Source organism: Carassius auratus, unplaced genomic scaffold, assembly GCF_003368295.1.
Source record: "Carassius auratus strain Wakin unplaced genomic scaffold, ASM336829v1 scaf_tig00216680, whole genome shotgun sequence".
Classification (NCBI taxonomy): domain Eukaryota; kingdom Metazoa; phylum Chordata; class Actinopteri; order Cypriniformes; family Cyprinidae; genus Carassius; species Carassius auratus.
The window spans coordinates 146,446-164,844 of record NW_020528689.1 but is presented as its reverse complement, the minus strand read 5'-3'; the positions used below and the strand labels follow the sequence as shown (position 1 = coordinate 164,844).

General features: G+C 36.1%; 1 protein-coding gene across 1 annotated transcript in view; it reads right to left on the bottom strand.

Annotated features, from left to right (window-relative positions):
* Positions 1-11,965, bottom strand: part of LOC113098802 (leucine-rich repeat and fibronectin type III domain-containing protein 1-like protein) — a 77,312-nt gene extending 65,347 nt beyond the window's left edge. The window contains exon 1 of the mRNA XM_026263891.1: positions 11,161-11,965. The gene's annotated coding sequence lies outside the window, so the exon portion shown is untranslated. The remainder of the gene's footprint in view (positions 1-11,160) is intronic.
* Between the last annotated feature and the right edge of the window lie 6,434 nt (positions 11,966-18,399).

The window sequence follows — 18,399 nt, the reverse complement described above, 5'->3', positions numbered from 1 at the left end:
ACAAAGAAAGAAGGAGTGTCTTTGATTGTTGCTGTTGTATTGTTGCTTCCACCATGTTGTGGAGACAGACCCTGAAAAACTTTGTTTTGTCTTCCAAAAGAGGACACGGGTATAAGTCAGTGGTTAAGTCGTATTTACAACACTGTTCCAGAAAAGTTCAACCCAAGTATTTAGGTGAGTGCAAGCCATTTTAATAGTGGATAGAAAATAAAGATTTTAGTAGTCGATGCGCCTGGATGCAAGTTTCATTTGGATTACATAATCTGAGAATATATATATATTCCACTTCTCACTGGATGAGTTTCGGCGGACCGATTATACTGGAGCACCAACTAGCGTTCGCTTCGAGTTTCACCGCAGCAAATCGAGCCTCAAGTATCACCTCAACGCAAAACATATAGCAGCTAGCGTGGACTTTACACTTTATGTTGAACTATGTATTATTTTGTTGTTGCAACTGGCACTTTATGTTGAACTCTTTATTGTTTTGGCCAAGGTTATTGAGAGTTAGTATGTTATGGCCTCTGAAGCAACAGAGAGGTGTTTTCTAGTAGTCAGTGTTTCCAGTGTTCTTTATGTAATTGACAGTATTGTGTATTACTTAAAAAAAAACACTTTACAGAAGGTTCCAGCACCTATAAGCTTCCTGAATTTCTGAAATGTACTATTTCTAAATTGTTTCTAAATATGCTATTGCTACACTTCATGGCAAAAATTGCACTGGTCTGCTAGACTTGGTTGAACAAAAATAAACAATATTTTGTTGCTTAAGCTTATGTATTCAGTCATTATTCAATGGTATACTATACATCCATGTAAAAAAAAATACTGTTCTCAGGTCAAATATTTATATGCGATTAAAATGCGATTAATTTCGATTAATTAATTACAAAGCCTCTAATTAATTAGATAATTTTTTTTAATCGAGTCCCGGCCCTAATATATATATATATATATATATATATATATAGAAGGAACAAACAAATTCCTTGAGAACTATAACTTCCCGCTCATATCCATAGCCATCATCATATTCTTCACAGTCTTTTTCTTTTAAGTGATCCTTCTCTATCAAGCAAGCTAAATATGTTTAAGACGTGAATTCTAGCTAAATATGCAGTTATATTACAGGTCATTGGCATGAACTGCACTCATGATAGAGATGCTCCGACTTTTAAAAAATCTGCTTCTCGCTCCAGTCAAAATCACACCACTCCCACTCCGCTTCGCTCATATACTCTGATACATAACATCTTATCAGAGGTCTATATGAAGTGCTCATAAAAAGCGTTATGATTTCATTTAGAGTGGTTCCCTTTAAAACACAGACCAGGAAATAACAATGATTCGGCTACAAACTAACTGCTTTATTACACTTTAAAAATCACTTATGCTTAACAAACATGCAAATAAAAGCAGAATTACATTTGCAGGCCTATATTCATTAAAATACTTTACACATTACTTCAAACTACTCCTCCACCACTTAAATGTTGGTGAACCGATTGTGTTTTGAATTAAATGGTTATTCCAATCATGATCTTTTTTCTTCTTTTTTTAGATATGTGATCATCACATCAGATGCGATCCGACAGATCTGGATGTTAACCGAAAACAAAGCATGCTCAGAGTGGGAAAATTATAGCTTATGTCAGTTGTTTGCTAACACGGAAATAAAGCCCTGTGTATGCACTAGTAAGTACACACACAGATTCGATGTGTGCAGATCGCTGAACTTATCCCACACCTCTCACCTCAACGCCTGATGCACTGCCTCTGTTCTTGTCTCTAGCAGTGTGACACAGCTGTAAACTTCCTCCTGTGTGTAAATGCCATGCCTGAATAGCAGCGCATATAAAGTACAGATTTGTTTATTTCAGTATGCTGTATTATAGCTCCATAACAACTAATGTTACTGGAAACAGAACAGTTGGTTGGACTTTACTATGAGGATACAAGCATACAGTAATGTAGCACATGTAGTTATGCCTGGCTTTAAAGACCCAATAAAATGGTCTGACGAGTGCAGTTCTGTTTCCTGTACTGATGAAGGAGTTCTATAATACCTGAAGGAAGTTAGCTGTTAAAACGTCTGTTCATCTCAGCAACAGTTGCTAAGCTAGGGCAGAACTAGAAGACCACCTGAGAGCTTGTAATATTGATGAAACCAAATGAAGGCCTAAATATATATATATATATATATATATATATATATATATATATATATATATATATATATATATATATCATACATTTCAGGCAACACTTCTTTCTAATTAAAAACACATTATCTGATACTTAAAGACACACCAAAAATAAATAAATTAAATAGATTTTGCTTTTGGGGGAAGGTGCTGTTAAATTTTTTATGGCAAGGAGATGTGTTCATTACAAGCTATTATACAATTTAATAATAATCTACATTACATATTATCATAATATGTAATGCATAAAAAGCCCTGTAAGATATAAATTCATATTTTGTGATATAAATGATAAATCATGTTGAAATTGTCATACAAAGTAAAAATACAGAATCCCACTGAAAGATATAAAGTCACAAAATAAATGAATGAGAAATAACGTCCAATTGTAAGATATACAGTTACATTTACACAAATAAATAAGACTATAGTAAGCTGCAATAGTAAGATATGGTCACGTGATGTAATGTGACTATATCTTTCAGTGAGACTTCATAAGTAATATGAAAAAACAAGTCACAGTTTTAAGATACAGTGTTACAATGTCACCCTGAAAGATTGAACGCAACGTTTCAAGATATATGAGGAAATTTTACATTTTTAAAGTATAAAGTCAAATTGTGAGCTATAAATGAAAAATAAAGTTCAAATCATAAAATAAAAAGTCAAATTGTGAGAAAGTGTGAAATAAAGACAGAAATGTGATATACAGTCACCCTAAAATGTGGCAATTGTGAGATATACTGTAAAGTAGCATTGTGAGATATAAATAAGAGATATATAAGAAATAAAGTCGCAATTACTTTTTTGCTTTTTTGAACTGAAAAGGAAATGGGCATCCATTAATTAGAACAACAAGCAATGCTAATTAGCTGTTCTGTTCTTAGACTGTGGGCTATAGATTAATGTGAACACAAAGACCAGCAACAGAAAAGCTAAAGAAGCACATGACTCAGACACTTGTATTGCATAACGATGTTTGTTGACTCATCAGCGTTAAATCCTGTGGTCGATTACACATGGTGTTCTCTACATAGTAGCAATCTAGTCACTGCTACATAAGGGGAGAGGCGGGAAGGGTTAGTTTTACTCTACTCTAAAAAGGCTTCTTGTTTGCACTCTTTCACTGTTTGAATCTGTGAAAACCAAGGCCATGAGCAGAGAAGCAGTTCTCAAACTTGTTAAGGTTTTTTTTTTCTTTTTTCTTCTTCTTCATTCCTAGATGCTGGCCAATGTGCATTGCAGGCTGAATTGGTGACACTGCATTCGCAGAACCAAGGTCAAAAGCGTGAATGGGTAAAAACCACCTTCTGCAGCACTCTGGATTGTGTTGTGGTGGAATGCTTTTGTGATAATTCAACAGTGGGGGCAGATTGAGAGCTGTTTGAAGCCAATAAACCCTGAGTGACTCTTAGCAAAGAGAGGGGGGGTATTTTAGCTGTCAAGCATGTGCTTAATCTAGCATTAAATCATATGATTGGCATTAAGTAACCAGGCCAGACAGGATATGACTGAAGAGCAGTTGGGGCCAACGCTCTCTTTACCTCTCTCAATCCTGTTCACACTCTATTATTTTTTTCCTATGACACTAGTCCTCATGTACAGTGTAATAAGTTTTGCCAGACCCTTTTTAAATGGGCTTTCACTCTTTCACGACGTTGGCCCACACACAGAGAAACACGTTCCATTTTCTTCTCTCCAATGAAATAACTATATATAATGCAACGGCTATATGGATGACTGACATGATGACACTCTTTTTCTTAAAATGAAGATTAAGTCGTGTACAGTCAAACGTATTTAAAATTTTTAAGATCAATTTCACTTAGTAGTTGCACCACATAAGTTTAAATGTACGCTCTAACTGAAAATTGAAAGATTTTTGAAAACAATATCAAACCAAAATGAATACCAAGACCACGTTTCTAGGAAATTGTAATCTATATTTTAAGAAGATGTTTCACTCTTAGATACTATTATTCGTCAACGATCCACATACACCTACAGGAAAGCAGATTTGAATTCCTCTACCCTACTTAAAAATAGTTTGACGAAATATCCCTCTGAACCACATCACCTCACGCGCTCAGGTAGGTGGCCAAGCCCTGTTGAGACCAAAACTCTAGAACAACGATCCTCAAATCTGGCTCGCGAGATTCACCTTCCTGCAGAGTTTAGCTAACCCTGATCATACACACCAGTCTGCAATGTCTTTAGGGTCATTCGAAAATCACAGGTATGTTTGTTTGATTAGGGTTGGAGCTAAACTCTGCAGGAAAGTGGATCTCGCGAGACAGATTTGAGGATCGCTGCTCTAGAACGTGTCGTTGTTTTGACTATATTGTGTAGCTAATCTGCCATGAACCCTTTCTGTGCCCTAGAGTGTAATCCTCCTGACGAATACCTAGAATGCCCACAAAACACATATACACACTGTATCCCCCGCAATCATCAACCGTATCACCTTCAGCAAAATCACAGCTCAGGAGACGAGCCCCAATATGTAACCCAGAGCTGCGCATCTGTACGCACAGGCTCAGAAAAAGGACTGGAGCAGAAGCAAAAGCTGTTTCAGCCGGATGTCTATACGGATCCCATAATCTGACCCACCGTACCCGCCAATGAGAACAGGCAGATGGCCTCTGAGAACATTTCTATTTATACTGTATGGCATAGAAAGAAGCAAAGCTGTGCTAATCTGCAGAGAGAGACAGAAAGATAATGCCAGAGACCGAAAGAGAGAGACAGAGGAAGGTGTAGTCGAAGGTCACGGATGATTGACTCCATCACCAGTGAAGGTGCAGCCGGAGATGACTGTGTCAGGAGAGAGACAATGCTGATAAACACACTTCTCCCCACAGTTACACGCCAACTGGTAAAACACGGCAGAGATAAAATCCATTTCAGGATGCTCTGTTTTTTGGGTTAACACTATCTCACTGTCTATGACAGCTACCTACATATCACAGTGAGCTGGGAAAGGATGAAGACAAAAAATCAACAGGAAGCTGAGACAGCTGTACAAATGCACTTGAAAAAGAAGAAGAAGAAGAAAATTCAGTGCACAAAATAAAGAAAGTAGAAATTATTATGTCAAGAACTTTTCTTGTGGACATAAACACTTTGCAATTGACCATATTCATAAAAGGAGATTTGCTGCATACACAATTTCCAAAGCTAGGATATCAGACATGACCGGACCACCACATCCTTCTTCGCTTTAAAAAGGAAAGGTATGTCAGCTGTTTGTTACAGTAAATTTAACAAATATCTTGTGATATTTTGACATATCAAATCAGCTTGCTTCTTTATACAAAATTTGATTTTTAGTGTAATCAAGGGCTGATGATGTTCCAATTCATCTTGTTGCAAGGGTTCCAACAGTGGTAGCTAAGATTAATGCATCCATTGTGAAAGTGACGTGATATTCAGCCAAGTATGGTGACCCATGCTCGGAATTCGTGCTCTACATTTTATCCATCTAAAGTGCGCACACACACAGCAGTGAACACACACACACCGTGAACACACACCCGGAGCAGTGGGCAGCCATGCTGCGGCAACTGGGGAGAAGTTGGGGGTTCAGTGCCTTGATCAAGGGCACTTCAGTCATGGTATTGAAAGTGGAGAGAGTGCTGTAAATTAATTCCTGCTGGCCCAAGACTCAAACTCGCAACCTTTGGATTACTAGTCAGAATCTCTAACCATTAGGCCATGACTTCCCCATTGTTAGCAGTCGATTAAAAACACATAAAAAGCTGTAATTTACATGACTATCACAATAGTATCATGTCCACAAATAGAGATTGTACTGTGTAAAGTTTATTAAGACACGGACAAACATAAGTGCTAATAAACAATATTTTATAACGGTTAATCTAATTATTTCTTTACTAAGCAGCCATATTGGATTCTGAGTCAGAACTGTGACTTATGAGGGCATTCCAGATAAACGTTCCTATTCAGTTTCCAACGTCTACAAATGGAACGCACCATGAATTCCCAGTTTAACCTCTTTTTCCTGGAATACAAATTGTCCAAACACTCAAACAGTGCTATATAGAAACACCACAGAGACACAGTTTCTACACTCTGAGAAATCAACCTATGAATACAGGTTCATTTTTGTGGAATAAGAGAAAGTCCATTATGGTTTAAATGCTTGACCTTCACTTCACAAACCATATCTTATATTTAAAAAGAAATTGCCTTTACACTTTTAGCCTGACGAGGGGACTCAATGATAAGAATGTCACAATTGCAATCATGCCATCATACGATGAAGAACTGCCAAGTCTCTGTCGAAACTATTTCCCAATAGTTGTTTCTCATGCCAACATCACTCTCTTTATCTGAGGGCATTTAACTGGTGATCAGCCCCAAATGAAGAAAGCAGAGCGTTCACTCACACTTAATGTCAGACCCAGTGTCAGTCAGACAGAGGTGAACGCAATTGTGCTGGGACCCCTTCATAAAGTGATTTTCACCAAGCCAATGAAAGAAGACATACTGTAGGGATCGGTCATCCTTGAAAGGCCAAATAGGAAGTGATGGTTCCCCACCGTGCTGGATCTGTTTCTCTGCAGGAACCCCAGAATGGATTAGTAAAGGCTTTGGCTGTAGTTTGACTGGCTGTAACCATAGATCAATAGAGGGCTTAGGGGCACAGGACAAATATATAAAGTGCACTTAAGCAGACCTTAATTATACCAACAGACACAATGTTAAATATATACTGAAGACTGGACTGGAGTGAGATAAATGCTACATTTTCTGGGTCATATTTCACATAATTATTATTTAAAGTGGATTTGAAATGTAAAACTGCTCATGGTGGGGGAAAACTGTTGGTAAGGTCTAGGGCCCTCTCCATATGAATGTGGTTATTTTTAAAACAACGCACGCAAACGATGCACCAGGTCACTGAAACCGAATATTTTTTTTGGAACGCCTGCCAGGGTGAAGATTTTCAAAAACTCTGGTTACAGTGTTGTCATGTAGACGGCAAAAACTGCGTTTTTGGCTTTTGATGTCGGAGCCAGTGCTGTTATCTCTGCATACTGGAAACTTTTTCAGGCATCTGATTGGCCAACATGGATTTATGGTTGAGATTATATTGTCACCTGTTGGTTTGCCATGCTCTTGACAGTGCTTCTTGGCCTGCATTTGTGTTTTCATGTGGACAGATTTATTTTTTTTTATTTTTTATTTTTTTTTACGGAAAGCTAAAAGGAAAACCTCAGTTTTTAAAAATACCATGTACGTGTGGACATGGCCTAGATAAAAACACTATCAACATGCATTTTTAATGTATTACAAACTAAGGAACTTTTTTTTTTTTTTTACAGTTCTAGGTTTTGGAATTATGTCACTGTGTATGCTTTACATTCTTGGTGATATTAAACAAGATATTAGATATTATCTGAACAAGTGATATTAAAATCAGTGTGCAAAACTAATGTTTGATTATTACATTATAAATAAAATAAAAATAACAGCAAAAATAATGACAAAAAATACTTAAATTTTATAAATGCATGTATAATGAATTACTAAACACATTATCTATTAATAAAAGTAGACATATGAAATATCATAACAGCAAATTATTACATAGGTACAAGATGAACAATTATTTGCAAATATATATAATCACATAATATTAAAAATAATAATAATAATGCATTTAATTTAGAATTAAAATGATAAATAATTATAAATTATATCCAATATAATATCCAATAAATATATAATTAATGATTGAAATTTATTGAACAATTATATTAATAAATTCTGAAATTAAAAATCATGAATAACTAATCAAGTAAGTAAGTAAGTAGGGCCAGCACATTTTCTCTATTCACCTACCCTTGGTTGGCATGACTAAACACTTATTTTTGACTCTGATTACTACTGGTTTTATACAAATAGTAGCTGCCAAATCACTGTATTATTCCAAATATTAGTGCTCTGGTGAGAGCAGTGGTAACTGCACACTGTGAAAGCTCCTGTTTTTAAGCCTTTTTGGACAGGACTAGTTTTTCCTGAGGAGGTCAGGTTAAAAGACACACAGTACTTTGCAGTTTTAATCCTCTGAAAGAAAGAAAGAAAGAAAGAAAGAAAGAAAGAAAGAAAGAAAGAAAGAAAGAAAGAAAGAAAGAAAGAAAGAAAGAAAGAAAGAAAGAAAGAAAGAAAGAAAAATAGCAAATTACACACCACTTTTTGGCCAACTTAATGATGTCATGTCACTTTTCCTCATTTATTTTGACCTTCATTGGATACCACAACAAAAGTTAAATTTCTCATAGTGCTTCCTGCTGCACCTTCACTATGGATTTCGACCTTTTTGCCAGCTTTCCGGGGGAAAGTAACAGTTGGCGGTTCAAGTGCTGCTGGCATCCAATCCGAAGTAATGATAAAATTAAATCAAGCACAGTCCTATCGCAGACTCATGTTTTAAAATAAATCAAGCCTGACAAAGAGTAAGATTTGTAGTGAGTTGGTGCTAATACCATAGATAAACACATTAGGGTTCAAAAGCTTTACAAGCCTCCTCAGGTCTAGCAAAGAGCCATTGATATTGCTGAGGTGTAAAACGTTTAAGCAACATATTAATGTGCTTCACAACATCCTTTACTCCGCTTCACTCCCCAACTGTTTTACAGCCTCGCCTCCATCCCACTCTCACGATGTGTATCTTTGTTGGCTTCCAGACCAGATCGACTGGAAAATTGCATGTCTGGCCATTTAAGTTCTACTGGCGAAAATTCTGTTGTTGGGCAACAACTCAAAAGTAGCAAGAGTTAATTTAGGGCAGTCACCGGCCGTGCTAAACGTCGAGGAGAGGGAGTGGGAAGAGTAATAGGTAATAGCAGAGCAACACACAGGGTAATACATCGGCACAATTAGCTGCAAGCCGAGGTAGCTGTGGTGTGACGGAGGCCTGAGGGTAATTGCAGACCCCACTCATCACTGCCTCTCCTTAATGCAGAACTCTACACCCTGGGAGAGAGAAAGAGAGGGACTTCCTCTTCCTTTCCCTCGCCCCGCTCTCTACCTCCATTCCAATCATCCCTGAGCACCACTCTGTTTCATGGTGAGCCCACTCTCTGTCTTTCTCTCTGGAGATTGGAGTGCGCACAATGGTCCTACCACATGCTGAAAAACATGACAGTCTGTTTGAAAAGCCCAGGATGGAGTGTTCAATCTCGAGCACGCGCTCAGAATACGGCCTCGTCTGCATATTTGGTGAGTGCTGCAGCTCATGATGGATTGTAGAGAAGGAGGACAGGGAACAGGGGACAATTTGAAATATTCCATTCAGATGCCATGGTTCTTATGGAACTATGCAACAAACGATGGTTAAATTACATTTACTGACACCTTGAAACCAATAACGCTGACTGGCTTGATGTGGAAATCAAGCTAAAAAAGGGTATCTCGCAAAAATAATAGTAAATAAGTAAGGAAATACAAATAATAATTTGGTGTCAGTAATTTTTTAAGCAGTTTGAAGCTTTTAGCATGCCTTTTTCCACCATGTGTTTTCTCACTGTTCATATGACAACAGTACCAGCTGTAAAATGCTAAAAATGATTTAAGACATTTTAGGCCTTAAATTGTGGAGGGGTAAATTAAGACTTTTTAGTACCAGCTGAAACCCTCAAATAATTAGTCAGAGTAAACAATGTGGTCTTTTGCATATCCCATCAACCCCAATATGGCAATAAAGAAACAATATGATGAAATAACACAATTCAGATGGCGATCATGTTGAAGGGCATTAAAGGGAAAGAAACATATGTTTGCTAACAGCACATACGGATTCAATTACGTCCGGTTCTGAAATAACCATCTGCACCTGACATGACTCAAATGATTTCAGGCTACAGAAGCTATAGGCGATACAGCACGATCACTCATCTACAGGCCCACCGTGGCCCCCTACCTGTGGACTAGAATAAGACATTATGAGCTTTGCAACTTGACATTCAAAACTCCTCCAAATTGTGGGCTTACAGTCATAGCAGACATTAATGCAATACATGGAAATGAATCAAGTGGGTTTTATATTCCTTTTACAGCACAATTACAATACAAGTGCACTAGTTACTGATATTGAAGTGTTTGTTAATGAATGTAAGAAAACAATGATGACACATGTCACCTGGCACCATTAAGATTCTCACAGAACATGTTTGCATATGAATGAAATGCATATGAGCATTAAAGCCAAATAATATCATCTTGGTGATCTGCTTGTGACTCAGAATACATTATGCATACATTTCATCCAGGTATTTGGACACATTTGTGGTGTTAGATTATAGCAAGCATTCTGTGGCACTTAAAACCAGTAATCATCTTTAAAATTACAACATCTTGCCAAGCAGAAAACCTCTATCTGGATGTACTATTGCAGTAGAAACGTGGGTAGAACATCTTGTCGGGCAGAAAAAAAAGAAAAAAAAAGCCTATCAGGGTGTGCTGCCACCATGGGTAAATTATCTTGTCAGGCAGAACTAACCCGCAACCCTAACCCTAACATTATAAGAACGTTTGAATAGCATACAGTTTGTCTAAACATCATGTTGCATCATTTACATCATCATTTGGCAAAACCCAAATCTTTAAGTAATTCCATATGCAAATAAAGAGGAGAAAGTGAGATATCATTATGGGGAGAATCGTGGCTCGTGTGCATTGCTGACCATTACTCAGCATCCATGCAGAGAAACACCTCGAGATCATTGCATCTGGAGGAGGATCACGCTACTTATTTATAACACTAGCTTTATAGTAATCAGAACCCAATCTAAACCAAAAATGATGCGCAAAAAAAAAAAAAAAAAAAAAAAAAAACGCTCTAGAAATCAAGAAGAGAGAAATAGTTTGCACTGCACCGTCAATTAATCCCAACAAGGTTGCTCTACAGAGTCTTTTAAGAAAAGGTTACCTTTCCACAGCGATGCACCTTATCCTCCGGTGAAAAGTGAAAGCCGGTGGTCGTTTGACGAGGATGAGGTCGGATTGCACTAATTAAAACTGGGTTAAAAGATCAGACATGTTCGGTGCGGTTGCACAGTACCATAATGTTCTTCGCAATGTGAACCGAAAAGCACGCTTTCATTTTCTTTATGCAGCGCAATGCAATTTGCCTCTACTTTTGCCTTCGCGCATAAATAGTTCCCATTCTTGTGCTCGACCCTTCTTCCAAGGTGCGGAGAAACATATATCTACTTTCCGTGGCTTTTCATTTCATCTTGCGATAAAAAATACATATCCGTATGCTGCTCAAATACAGGACAATCCAATCCGTCAGTGGTGTAAATCCTCGTTAAGGAAGCCCCTCGCAATATCATCCTGATAGATGAGTTAGAAGACAAATACGCACGAAGCGTCTGTTCGTCTTGGAGCACGCTGAAGAGTGGGCGTTATAGGGGTAGATCTTCACTGCTCACTGGCAATAAGCATGCATGCCTCCGCCTGAAGCACTGCTCCCCTGCATGCACACAAACAGGCGCGCTGTTAACGCGGATGGCAGGAACTTGTGACTTTGAGATTGGTGAGAGGTAAAACAGATACAACATTACAGAGTGTGAGAGGAGAGCTCCAAGTCAGGCGAAACTATAGGACCCTGCCACACAGGAGGAGCAAATGTTAAATGAGCGCCCGGCACGTGAGCGGGTTCTTAATCAGACGGAAATAACATTATACAATAATCTGATCAACGCGGAGATAAAGGTGTGTTCCCGCGTTAGTTTCTTTGCCCAGTGTCAGTGTCGTGCTTCAGCACCACGGACAGCGCACACGCCGGCGGAACGTTTAAAATCTGATTCATTTTATACTGGCAAAGCTTGATTTATTATAGTTAGTAACGATAAGGAATTTACCTCCGGAAGGGATGGAAATTTAAAGAAACGATATATATATATATATATATATATATATATATATATATATATATATATATATATATATATATATATATATATTTTTTTTTTTTTTTTTTTTTTTTTTTTGTTATATTATTACTACAACCTTTTTTTTTTTGTATGTGTGTGTGTGTGTGTATAAATATGTAGGCCTCTATATATATATATATATATATATATATGTTCAACTATTAGATCTTGAAGTTAGCTAGAATGGGTAGATTTATTTATTTATTTATTTTGCAGTTGCTCAATTGCAGTTAACTTATCTGGATACATGTATTTGTTTGTTTATTTATTTATTTTTAATTTATTATTTACACCACTATGGTGTCTTCCACTATTTATTACCTCAAATTATTATTGAAACGTAATATCGGCACAAGTTGAATACTGCAGCTAATGTGACCCGGGGACCTTGGGAATGTCATTTAACCTCAAGAGACATTGAAAGATTATAGGAAACAGATGTGAAATCCCACAAAATGGAGGTCTGCTGCAGGGATGAAAGAGACAGCATGCCTGCTGCACTACTCCTTAGAGACATTAAAAGCGATTGGCGGCTGATAAAGAGAAGTAGGAAAGTCAATAGGAGACAGAGTTTAAAGAAAAGCTGAAGGGTTAGTGTGAAAATACACAAACACTCAGGAAACAAAGCAGGTGTCCAAAGGGCCGATCACTGAATCACAAAGAAAGCAAGAAGGATAAAAAGTGATACATGTACCATTCTGTAGAAATAATATAAATAGATCAAAGACAGGAAAGGACTGCTGAGGTAAAGCTGAATAATTGATAATAACTACAATGTGGAGTGTCAGATGTGGGGAAAATGGAAAAGTAACACATTCAATCCTCATCTGTATGTCAGTTGTAAACCAAATATATATTCTGTGTCAAAACACACTCTATATGTTGGCATGAAATCAAAACTTATTGAATATGTAAATGGTATATATATATATATATATATATATATATATATATATATATATATATATATATATATATATATATATATATATATATATATATATATATATATATATATATTTTTTTTTTTTTTTTTTTTTTTTCACAATCCAATCAACAAGCAATGGATAAAATGTGCTGTTTTTATTTTATTTTATTTTATTCTGAAAACTGCTGAATACTCACTTTGCCTCTGTACTATTAGCAGACAGCAAGTAGGGTATTTCTACAAAGTAATTTCTAACTTTTCCTTTGAGTGATGTTGCATTTAAACCAAACACTGTTATATCTCTTATTTTGGGAAGATAATTAAGAATTAACAAAGTATAAAACATACATAACATTGATTGATGATTGATTAATTGATTGATTGAAGCAAAAATCAGCTGTTTAACAGTGACTTTGTTCCACCACCATCATTATGATAAGTATCAAGTTAACTTAAGATAAGTTTAAGTCAGTGTAGATATCTGAGCATACTTTAAAAGACAATTATGAATTAGGCTCATGGGCATACTAATCAATCCTCATTTTATGAGAAGCTGTAGCTTAATTGGCCAAGTGGTTCCGCAGCGTGGTTCCTAGCCCAATTACTTTTTTATTACAATAACCAACCTTGCAGATTTAGAATGGTAAATACTGTATAGTCAGTGTCCATTTTTAGATTATAAAAGCTTTTGCTGGATCCAATTTCAGCAACCAGTTTGAGGATGACAGTCAATGAATAATAAATGATTTAATCACATCTATAATGCAAAATTAAATAAAGAATTAAGAGGTTTGAGATTACAATTGCAACTAATTTTGAAATTGTGCATCGATGTACTGCAATTTACATACGGTTAATGATTGATCGATTGATTGATTCTACTGCACTTTACAAAATCTACCATAAAATGAAATGTTGTTTTTGTGGAACTTCTGAAAATAGTTTTCTTACATCATTTGGTATCATGTCAGTGTCTTTCTGTAATATATACTTTGTAACGTTGTGTATGCAAACAGGTCAGGGGAGTTACAGAAATCGTACAGGTCACAGTGTGGGGCAGTCACTGCAAATCACTCAGCACTGCAGCAGTGCCTCAGGGCATTATAAATATCAATCATACATGTACACATGGATCAGCGAGGGAGGGCAGGTGTGTGTGAGGTGTCTGCTGCCATCTTAGTGATCTGTTTGAACAGCCACATCCCTTAGGCTGAACATCTTGTCAGTATCTCTTCTGTTTTACATTTTAGATCCAAACTGTGTGTTTTCAAATGTGCTATCTGAAGCAAACTCCAATGGATGTTTGGCAAAACCCACCCCAAGAGTTTTCTAAAACAGTGACTCAAAACTGAGATCTGCAAAGGATTGGCTGATTTAAAAAAAAAAAAAAAAATATATATATATATATATATATATATATATATATATATATATATATATATATATAGAAAAAATATAAAAATTATTAATATTAATAATAATTACAATAGGATTGGCTGATTTGTTAAAATATATATATATATATATATATATATATATATATATATATATATATAGAAAAAATATAAAAATTATTAATATTAATAATAATAATAATAGGATTGGCTGATTTGTTAATATATATATATATATATATATATATATATATATATAAGAAAAATATATAAATTAATAATAATAATAATAATAATAAATAAATAAATAAATAAAAATAAACAGTAAAAAAATAGTCATTGCAAAAAACACACACAGAGAGAAATAAATATGATTAACTAATTAAGGCAAAAAGTGTTTTAATTTTACTCCAGTAATGTAAATCTTAGTAGTCAAACTATATTTTAAGGTTCAAATCACACTATTAAAGTGAGACAAAGTAAATGTATAATATACTACCGAACTTTTGTACAGACTGTCACCCTGATTTAGTCAAAACTTTTCCAACATTACAAATGTCTTTATTGTCACTTTAGATCAATTTAACATGTTCTTGCGGAATAAAAGTATTCGATTCTAAGACAAAAATGTTAATGCATGTCAATGTAGATTAGGAGACGTTTATTAAGCGTTCATTGCATTTTGCAGTTTGGCCTAAAATAATTTAATATAGCATCCCTCCCATTGAGTCTAATGAGGAACAAAGTAAAATATTACTCAAGATTTTGCCTTGGAATTCTGTACAACAGTCGGGTCATTTTAGGTCTCAGGTATGCTAAAGCCCCTGGAGTGGGGTAATGTGCAGGCTAAATGCTGAAGCAGCCTTGGGTATTACCACTTGCATGGCCTGTTGTTGTCAGCATGAACTGAACTAACCCTTGCATGCTGTCCAGCTGAGAGGGTGTCAGTGTACTCAAGGCCAGGCGCAATCTGTAGCACTGAATAACAAGGAGCCACTGAAAAACCCACTGAATGCCCAAGGATCTGTACAGTGCACAGGTTTATACTTTGCGCATCATGCATCTTAAAACGCTCTACTGATCCCCAGAGTAAATGGATAAAACACAATAGGCTTTACATGTAAGCATTTGTTCTAAATCTATCTGACACAACTCAACTTCAGTTTGATCTACACTGATAAACCGGGAAAACATGAAGACATACTACTGGAAATGTGCAGCCCTTACTTACAGCTTATACTGTGTTAACATTTATGTTTTGGGCTTATGTATTTAACGTATGGATAAGAATACTTTAGTTCAGATTTTGACACAATGTTGAGATTCGTATTTAATATTTGTATTTATTTATTAGTCATATTTTACTAAACCATTTACTATTTTAAAAACTACTAACTATTCAAACTATTTACAAAATGATTTAATCATTTTACTAAACCATTCATTCATTGATTGTTTGTTTGTTTGTTGCTTGATGGAATAATTAAACCACACTCAATATTTTATATTTTTCTTTTTATACTTTTTTGTCATACTATTGTAAATATGCATGCTTGATCATATATATATATATATATATTTTTTTTTGTTCAATAATAATAAATGTTTGTTTGTGCTTTGTTTTGTGCAGGGAATCAGCATATTACCATTTTCAGTAGTAAAGACTGGAGTGCTGATGCTGCCAATTCTGCCTTGTCTTTACAGGAATAAATTACATAAAATTTAAATGTATTCTACTACAACTACAACGACTACTACTAATAATTAATAATAAAACAAAAATAACAGAGAAACAATTAAAACAGTTGTTTTAAATTGTAGTAATATTTCAAAATATAACTTATTTTTATCCAATTAATTTAGCTTAATTTAAGCATAAGAGACTTATATTTTTATATTTATATTTACAATTTTGGCTTCCTCAGACCCCCCCCCCCCCCCCCCCCCCAGTGACAACCTCAGTATATAAACCTCTCTACACAGCCTTCAGATAGTCAGTGATTCACATGCACAGAGTTTGAGGGAATGTGACAGAATACATTTTATTTACTTTAATCAATATTTCCAGCAGTCACGCCTCAACGGTCAGAACACAGCCCCCCGCTAGGTCCTGTGGCGCTTTGAAACCCCACAACCCTTTCATCAAGGTTTTTTTTTTTTTCAAGAAGAATAAAGCATGCATGCTGCACTGTTGAATCTCCCAGTTGTGCCATTTTGCTGAATGAAAGGCCTTTTTTTTTACACTATGCTGCGACATAAGAAATGAGAGAAAGACCAAAGCTATCATTACTTCAGGATATATTTCCTCAACTGCACTCTCTTCACCATGAACCTTTATTCATGTGAAAAGTCCATTCTCTACTGTACTTGTCAGAAACGGAAGATGGAGAGAAAGACTTATCCATATACTATCATTTGATCCTTTTACATAATAAAACAAAATATATATATATGGATTGTTCCTGAAATACTTCAAATTTATAGTTTGTATGTAACACTCATAAAATAATAGAACTGATTAAGATGTGAAAAGTAATTCAAACAGCTAACACGATGAAACAGACCAATGAGGTTAAGTGCACAGTAGATTACTTAGATTACAAGTATTGTTGGCTTAGTGTCAGTGTCATTTGGGATGCAGTTTTAAAATGTGTATAGTATTAATTCATAAATTTTAAAAATGCACACTTGTTTGAGAGTTTTAGCATCACAACTGATTTAGCCACGGACATAATAGTTTGGTTATACAATCACAAGCTGAGTTTTGACCTCAAAATACAGAGTTGCTTTTGGAAGATGGAGAAAAGATTGTGGTTTATGTAGTGGGAGCGGAGGAGTAATTGTCACCCACTACTGTATGTACTTTCTGGGTGCTTCAGTTGGTTGCCAAATTAAAACGTCTCACAGCAATGTAATTTATGCTGATGATAAAGCTGTTCCCTCTATGGCTCTGCTGAAGAGTACTGACTCGTCACATTGGTGTTGTGTTGCTCGTGTTCTGAAGCAGAGCAGCTCCAGATGCGCAGGCTGCAGCAAATGCTTGCTCTCATCTGTGGTGAAGTACGTCTGGCACCTTGGAATAGTTTGTTGCTTGGAACGTGTCCTGTCTGCTGTAATGTGCAGTTGTATGTATAGGCAAGGATAAGGCTTGTCATCCATTTCACTTTGCAGTGAACACAAGTCTCGACTACATAAAAGTTATTCAAAGTTTTCACTGTTATCAACCAGGATAAAGATACAGTTTCTTGAACAGCTGAAGCAGGCAACGATGTTGTCACTCTGGAAGGAGTATATACATTGTCACACTAGCATGCCATTATATCTACATAATTAACATTTGAAAAAATCCCCCACAACATTACACCACCACCAGCAGCCTGCACAGTGATAACAAGGCATGATGGATCCATGTTCTCATTCTGTTTACGCCAAATTCTGACTCTACAGTCTGAATGTCTCAACAGAAATCAAGACTCATCAGACCAGGCAACAATTTTTCAGTCTTCAACTGTAAAATTTTGGTGAGCTCGAGCAAATTGTAGACTCTTTTTCCTATTTGTAGTGGAGATGAGTGGCACCTGGTGGGGTCTTCTGCTGTTGTAGCCAATCCACCTCGTGTTGTGGCTTCACAAATGCTTTGCTGCATACCTCAGTTGTAATGAGTGGTTATTTCAGTCAAAGTTGCTCTTCTATCAGCTTGAATCAGTCGGCCCATTCTCCTCTGACCTCTAGCAGCAACAAGGCATTTTCACCCACAGGACCGCCACATACTGGATGTTTTTCCCTTTTCCTCACCATTCTTTGTAAACCCTAGAAATGGTTGTGTGTGAAAGTCCCATTAACTGAGCAGATTGTGAAATACTCAGACCGGCCCGTCTGGCATCAACAACCTTGCCATGCTCAAAATA